The sequence below is a fragment of the Piliocolobus tephrosceles genome, chromosome 14 (genome assembly GCF_002776525.5).
Source record: "Piliocolobus tephrosceles isolate RC106 chromosome 14, ASM277652v3, whole genome shotgun sequence".
NCBI classification, from domain to species: Eukaryota; Metazoa; Chordata; class Mammalia; order Primates; family Cercopithecidae; genus Piliocolobus; species Piliocolobus tephrosceles.
In genome coordinates, this window is record NC_045447.1 from 34,310,665 (window position 1) to 34,317,553 (window position 6,889).

Sequence of the window (6,889 nt, forward strand, 5' to 3'; positions counted from 1 at the left end):
TGGGGATATACAACAACAAAAAAATACAAGTTCTTGCCCTGTCATTTAGTGGGGAGTACATAAATAAGCGGAAGATAATCTAAAATGAAACTATTAGAAGGGTCAAAATAAAATAGATATGGAGATTTTAAAAGTTTCCTCCAAATGCAGTTTTTTTTTTTTTTTTTTTTTTTTGAGAGTAAAAGGGAATGTAATTAATAATTATGCTGGAAAAAGACAAACCTGACTATTCAAGACAAAGTAGGACATGTGTTCAAAAGAAAAAGTCCTGGCTCAAAGGAAGAAGTTGTCACCTTATGTGATCATGGGACTCAGTGAACTCTTAGGGAAGTAGGCCTTGAGTAAGTTTTGTTGTCAGCAAGGATTCCTTGGATACAATTTAGAGAAAATGCAAACATAATGTGTATTGTATGGTGAAGTATTTATTATCTCACATAATAAGTCCATAGTTTGGTGGTTTCAAGGTTCAGAAAAGTCATCAAGGACACAAGGCTTTTGCTGTTTTGTTTTGTTTTGTTTTGCTTTTTCCTGGCTATTGTTGGTATGCTTGCAGCTCCAGAAATCAAATCCTTGCGCTTCAAGAGGCAGGAACATAGGTCATGTACCTGTTTATTGCTCTTTTTCAGAGCGAGAAACATTCCCAGAAGCCCCAGCTCATTCATTCTCATTCTCATTTTCCAGAACTAGGTCATAAGCCTATCTCTAAAACATCAATTACAAAGGAGATGATGTTAACATATTAGCCCAAAATAGTCATTCTTCTCTGGCTGCACCATTCCTGAACATGATGCTGCCTGATAGTTTTTTTTAAAAATCTAGGTTTTCAAGGCAGAAAGGAGATTACTGTTGTACAGGCAATTCTGGCAAGTCTTTTTATTCTTCTGTTTTTTAATTGCATAACTACTGTTGATCTACTTTTACTGACTTTTTTCTTATGCCATCTTTATTAAATTCTCCAATTTTTAAAAAATAGTAGATATTGCACATTTTAGTTCTAGAATTTTCAGTTGGTCCTTTTTTAATAGTTTGGTTTTTCTTAAAATTTCATATTTGTTTATTCATATGAATGTTTAAAACGTTCTTGAGCATAGCTATAATATCTACTTGAAAATTCTTGTGTGCTCATTGCATCATCTCTGTTATCTCACGGTCAATCTTTGTCAATTTATTGCTTTTTGCTTGAGTGTATCTATAATTTCTCTAATGACCAGTGATGATGAGCTTTTTTTCATACGTTTGTTGGCTGCATAAATGTCTTCTTTTGAGAATTGTCTGTTCATGTCCTTTGCCCACTTTTTGATGGGGTTGTTTTCTTCTTGTAAATTTGTTTAAGTTCTTTGTAGATTCTGGATATTAGCCCTTTGTCAGATGGATAGATTGCAAAAATTTTCTCCCGTTCTGTAGGTTGCCTGTTCACTCTGATGATAGTTTCTTTTGCTGTGTAGGAGTTCTTTAATTAGATCCCGTTTGTCAATTTTGGCTTTTGTTGCCGTTGCTTTTAGTGTTTTAGTGATGAAGCCTTTGCCCATGCCTATGTCCTGAATGGTATTGTCTAGGTTTTCTTCTAGGGTTTTTATGGTTTTAGGTCTTACATTTAAATCTTTAATGCATCTTGAGTTAATTTTTGTATAAGGTGTAAGGAAGGGGTCCAGTTTCAGTTTTCTGCATATGGCTAGCCAGTTTTCCCAATATCATTTATTAAATAGGGAATCCTTTCCTCATTGCTTGTTTTTGTCATGTTTGTCAAAGATCAGATGGTTGTAGATGTATAGCGTTATTTCTGAGGCCTCCGTTCTGTTCCATTGGTCTATATATCTGTTTTGGTACCAGTACCATGTTGTTTTGGGTACTGTAGCCTCATAATATAGTTTGAAGTCAGGTAGTGTGATGACTCCAGCTTTATTCTTTTTGCTTAGGATTCTCTTGGCTATATGGGCTCTTTTTTGGTTCCACATGAAATTTAAAGTAGTTTTTTCTAATTCTGTGAAGAAAAAAATCAATGGTAGCTTGATGGGGATAGCATTGAATCTATAAATTACTTTGGGCAGTATGGCCATTTTCACAATGTTGATTCTTTCTGTCTATGAGCATGGAATGTTTTTCCATTTGTTTGTGTCCTCTCCTATTTCCTTGAGCAGTGGTTTGTAGTTCTCCTTGAAGAGGTCCTTCACATCCCTTGTAAGTTGTATTCCTAGATATTTTATTCTCTTTGTAGTAATTGTTAACAGAAATTCACTCATGATTTGGCTCTCTGTTTGTCTATTATTGGTGTAAAAGAATGTTTGCAATTTTTGCACATTGATTTTTGTATCCTGAGACTTTGCTGAAGTTGCTTATCAACTTAAGGACATTTTGGACTGAGACAATGGGGTTTTCTAAATAGAAAATCATGTCATCTGCAAACAGAGACCATTTGACTTCCTCTCTCCCTATTTGAGTACCCTTTATTTCTTTATCTTGGTTGATTGCCCTGGCCAGAACTTCCACTACTATTTTGAACAGGAGTGGTGAGAGAGGGCATCCTTGTCTTATGCTGGTTTTCAAAGGGAATGCTTCCAGGTTTTGCTCATTCAGTATGATATTGGCTGTGGGTTTGTAATAAAAGGCTCTTATTATTTTGAGGTACATTCCATCAATACCTAGTTTATTGAGAGTTTTTAGCATGAGGAGATGTTGAATTTTATCGAAGGCCTTTTCTGCATCTATTGAGATAATCATGTGGTTTTTGTCATTGGTTCTGTTTATGTGATGGATTATGTTTATTGATTTGTGTATGTTGAACCAGCCTTGCATCCCAGGGATGAGGCTGACTTGATCATGGTGGATAAGCTTTTTGATGTGTTGCTGGATTCAGTTTGCCAGTATTTTATTGAGGATTTTCGCATCAATGTTCATAGGGATATTGGCCTGAAATTTTCTTTTTTTGTTGCGTCTCTGCCAAGTATTGGTATCAGGATGATGCTGGCCTCATAAAGTGAGTTAGGGAGGAGTCCATATTTTTCTGTTGTTTGAAATAGTTTCAGAAGGAATGATACCAGCTCCTTTTTTTTTTTTTTTTTACCTCTGGTAGAATTCAGCTGTGAATCCGTCTGGTCCTGGATTTTTTTTGGTTGGTAGGCTATTAATTACTGCCTCAATTTCAGAACTTGTTATCGATCTATTCAGGGGTTCTGCTGCTTCCTGGTTTAGTCTTGGGAGGGTATATATGTCCAGGAATTTATCCATTTTTTTCTAGATTTTCTAGTTTATTTGCGTAGAGGTGTTTGTAGTATTCTCTGATGGTAGTCTGTATTTCTGTGGGATCGGTGGTGATATCCCCTTTATCATTTTTTATTATATCTATTTGATTCTCTTGTCTTTTCTTCCTTATTAGTCTGGCTAGCGGTCTATCTTTTTTTGTGAATCTTTTCAAAAAACCAGCTCTGGATTCATTGATTTTTTTGAAGGGTTTTTTTGTGTCTCTATCTCCTTCAGTTCTGCTCTGATTTCTTGTCTTCTGGCTTTTGAATTTGTTTGCTTTTGCTTCTTTAGTTCTTTTAATTGTGATGTTAGAGTGTTGATTTTAGATCTTTCCTGCTTTCTCCTGTGGGCATTTAGTGCTATAAATTTTCCTCTAAACACTGCTTTAGCTGTGTCCCAGAGATTCTGGTACGTTGTGTCTTTGTTCTCATTGGTTTCAAAGAACTTAACATATTTCTGCCTTAATTTCATTATTTGCCCAGTAGTCATTCAGGAGAAGTTTGTTCAGTTTCCATGTAATTGTGCAGTTTTGAGTGAGTTTCTTAATCCTGAGTTCTAATTTGATTGCATCATGGTCTGAAAGACTGTTTGTTATGATTTCAGTTCTTTTGCATTTGCTGAGGAGTTTTTTACTTCCAATTTTGTGGTCAATTTTAGAATATATGCAATGTGGCACTGAGAAGAATGTATATTCTATTGATTTGGGGTGGAGAGTTCTATAGATGTCTATTAGGTCCACTTGGTCCTGAGTAGAGTTCAAGTCCTAAATATCCTTGTTAATTTTTTGTCTCGTTGATCTGTCTAATACTGGCAGTGGGATGTTAAAGTCTCCCACTATTATTGTGTGGGAGTCTAAGTCTTTTTGTAAGTCTCTAAGAACTTGCTTTATGAATCCGGGTGCTCCTGTATTGGGTGCATATATATTTAGGATAGTTAGCTCTTCTTGTTGAATTGATCTCTTTACCATTACGTAATGCCCTTCTTTGTCTTTTTTGATCTTTGTTAGTTTAAAGACTGTTTTATGAGAGACTAGGACTGCAACCCCTGCTTTTTTTTTTTGCTTTCCATTTGCTTGGTAAATCTTCCTCCATCCCTTTATTTTGAGCCTGTGTGTGTCTTTGCATGTGAGATGGGTCTCCTGAATACAGCATACTGATGGGTCTTGACTCTTTATCCAATTTTGCCAGTCTATGTCTTTTAATTGGGGCATTTAGCCCATTTACATTTAAGGTTAATATTGTTATGTGTGAATTTCATCCTGTCATTATGATGCTAGCTGGTTATTTTGCCCATTAGTTGATGCAGCTTCTTCATAGTGTCAATGGTCTTTACAATTTGGTATGTTTTTGCAGTGGCTGGTACTGGTTGTTCCTTTCCATGTTTAGTGCTTCCTTCAGGAGCTCTTGTAAGGCAGATCTGGTGGTGACAAAATCTCTTAGCATTTGGATGTCTGTAAAGGATTTTATTTCTCCTTCACTTATGAAGCTTAGTTTGGCTGGATATGAAATTCTGGGTTGAAAATTATTTTCTTTAAGAATGTTGAATACTCTCTTTTGGCTTGTAGGATTTCTGCAGAGATATCCGCTGTTAGTCTGATGGACTTCCCTTTGTGGGTAACCTGACCTTTCTCTCTGGCAGCCCTTAACATTTTTTTCCTTCATTTCAACCTTGGTGAATCTGACAATTATGTGTCTTGGGGTTGCTTTTCTAAAGAAATATCTTTGTGGTGTTCTCTGTATTTCCTGAATTTGAATGTTGGCCTGTCTTGCTGGGTTGGGGAAGTTTTTCTGGATGATATCCTGAAGTGTGTTTTCCAATTTGGTTCCATTCTCCCCGTCACTTTCAGGTACACCAATCAAACATAGGTTTGGTCTTTTCACATAGTCCTGTATATCTTGGAGGCTTTGTTCATTCCTTTTCAGTCTTTTTTCTCTAATGTTGTCTTCATGCTTTATTTTATCAAGTTGATCTTTAATCTCTGATAACCTTTCTTCTGCTTGATCGATTTGGCCACTGAAACTTGTGTATGCTTCATGAAGTTCTAGTGCTGTGTTTTTCAGCTCCATCACGTAATTTATATTCTTCTCTAAACTGATTATTCCAGTTAGCAATTCCTCTAACTTTTTTCAAGGTTCTTAGCTTTCTTTCATTGGGTTAGAACATGCTCCTTTAGCTCGGAGGAGTTTGTTATTACCCACCTTCTGAAGCATACTTCTGTCAATTCATCAAACTCATTCTCTGTCCAGTTTTGTTCCCTTGCTGGTGAGGAGTTGTGATCCTTTCGAGGAGAAGAGACATTCTGGTTTTTGGAATTTTCAGCCTTTTTGGGTTGGTTTATTCATCTTCATGGATTTATCTACCTTTGGTCTTTGATGTTGGTGACCTTCAGATGGGGTTTCTGTGTGGATGTCCTTTTTGTTGATGTTGATGCTATTCTTTTCTGTTTGTTAGTTTTCCTTCTAAGAGTGAGGCCCTTCTGCTGGAGGTCTGCTGGAGTTGGCTGGAGGTCCACTCCAGATCCTGTTTGCCTGGTTATCACCAGCGGAGGCTGCAGAACAGCAAAGACTGTTGCCTGTTCCTTCCTCTGGAAGCTTCTTCCCAGAGAGGCACCTGCCAGATGCCAGCCAGAGCTCTCCTACATGAGGTGTCTGTTGACCCCTGCTGGGACGTGTCTCCCAGTCAGGAGACACAGGGGTCAGGGACCCACTTGAGGAGGCAGTCTGTACCTTAGTAGAGCTTGAGTGCTGTCCTGGGAGATCCACTCTTCTCTTCAGAGACGACAAGCAGGAATGTTTAAGTCTGCTGAAGCTGTGCCCACAGCCACCCCTTCCCCCAGGTGCTCTGTCCCAGGGAGATGGGAGTTTTATCTATAAGCCCCTGACTGTGGCTGCTGCCTTTCTTTCAGAGATGCCCTGCCCAGAGAGGCAGAATCTAGAGAGGCAATCTGGCTACAGTGGCCTTGCCGAGCTGCAGTGAGCTCCACCCAGTTTGAATTCCTGGTGACTTTGTTTACACTGTGAGGGGAAAACCACCTACTCACACCTCAGTAATGGCAGATGCCTCTCCCTCATCCAAGCTTGAGCATCCTGGGTTGACTTGAGACTGCTGTGCTGACAGCAAGAATTTCAAGCCAGTGGATCTTAGCTTGCTGGGCTCCATGGGGTGAAGTCCAGTGAGCTAGACCACTTAGCTCCCTTGCTTTAGCACCCTTTCCAGGGGAGTGAACGGTTCTGTCTCGCTGGTGTTTTAGGCACCAGTGGAGTATGAAAAAAAAACTCCTGCAGCTAGCTCAGTGTCTGCCCAAATGGCTGCCCAGTTTTGTGCTTGAAACCCAGGGCCCTGGTGGTGTAGGCACCCGAGGCAATCTCCTGGTCTGTGGCTTGTGAAGACCATGGGAAAAGCATAGTATCTGGGCTGGAGGGTACTGTTCCTCAGGGCACAGTCCCTCATGGCTTCCCTTGGCTAGGGGAGGGAATTCCCTGACCCCTTGCACTTCCCGGGTGAGGCGATGCCCCACACTGCTTCGGCTCACCCTCTGTAGGCTGTACCCACTGTCTAACCAGTCCCAGTGAGATGAGCTGGGTACCTCAGTTGGAAATGCAGCAATCACCTGCCTTCTGCATTGATCTTGCTGGGAGCTGCAGACCAG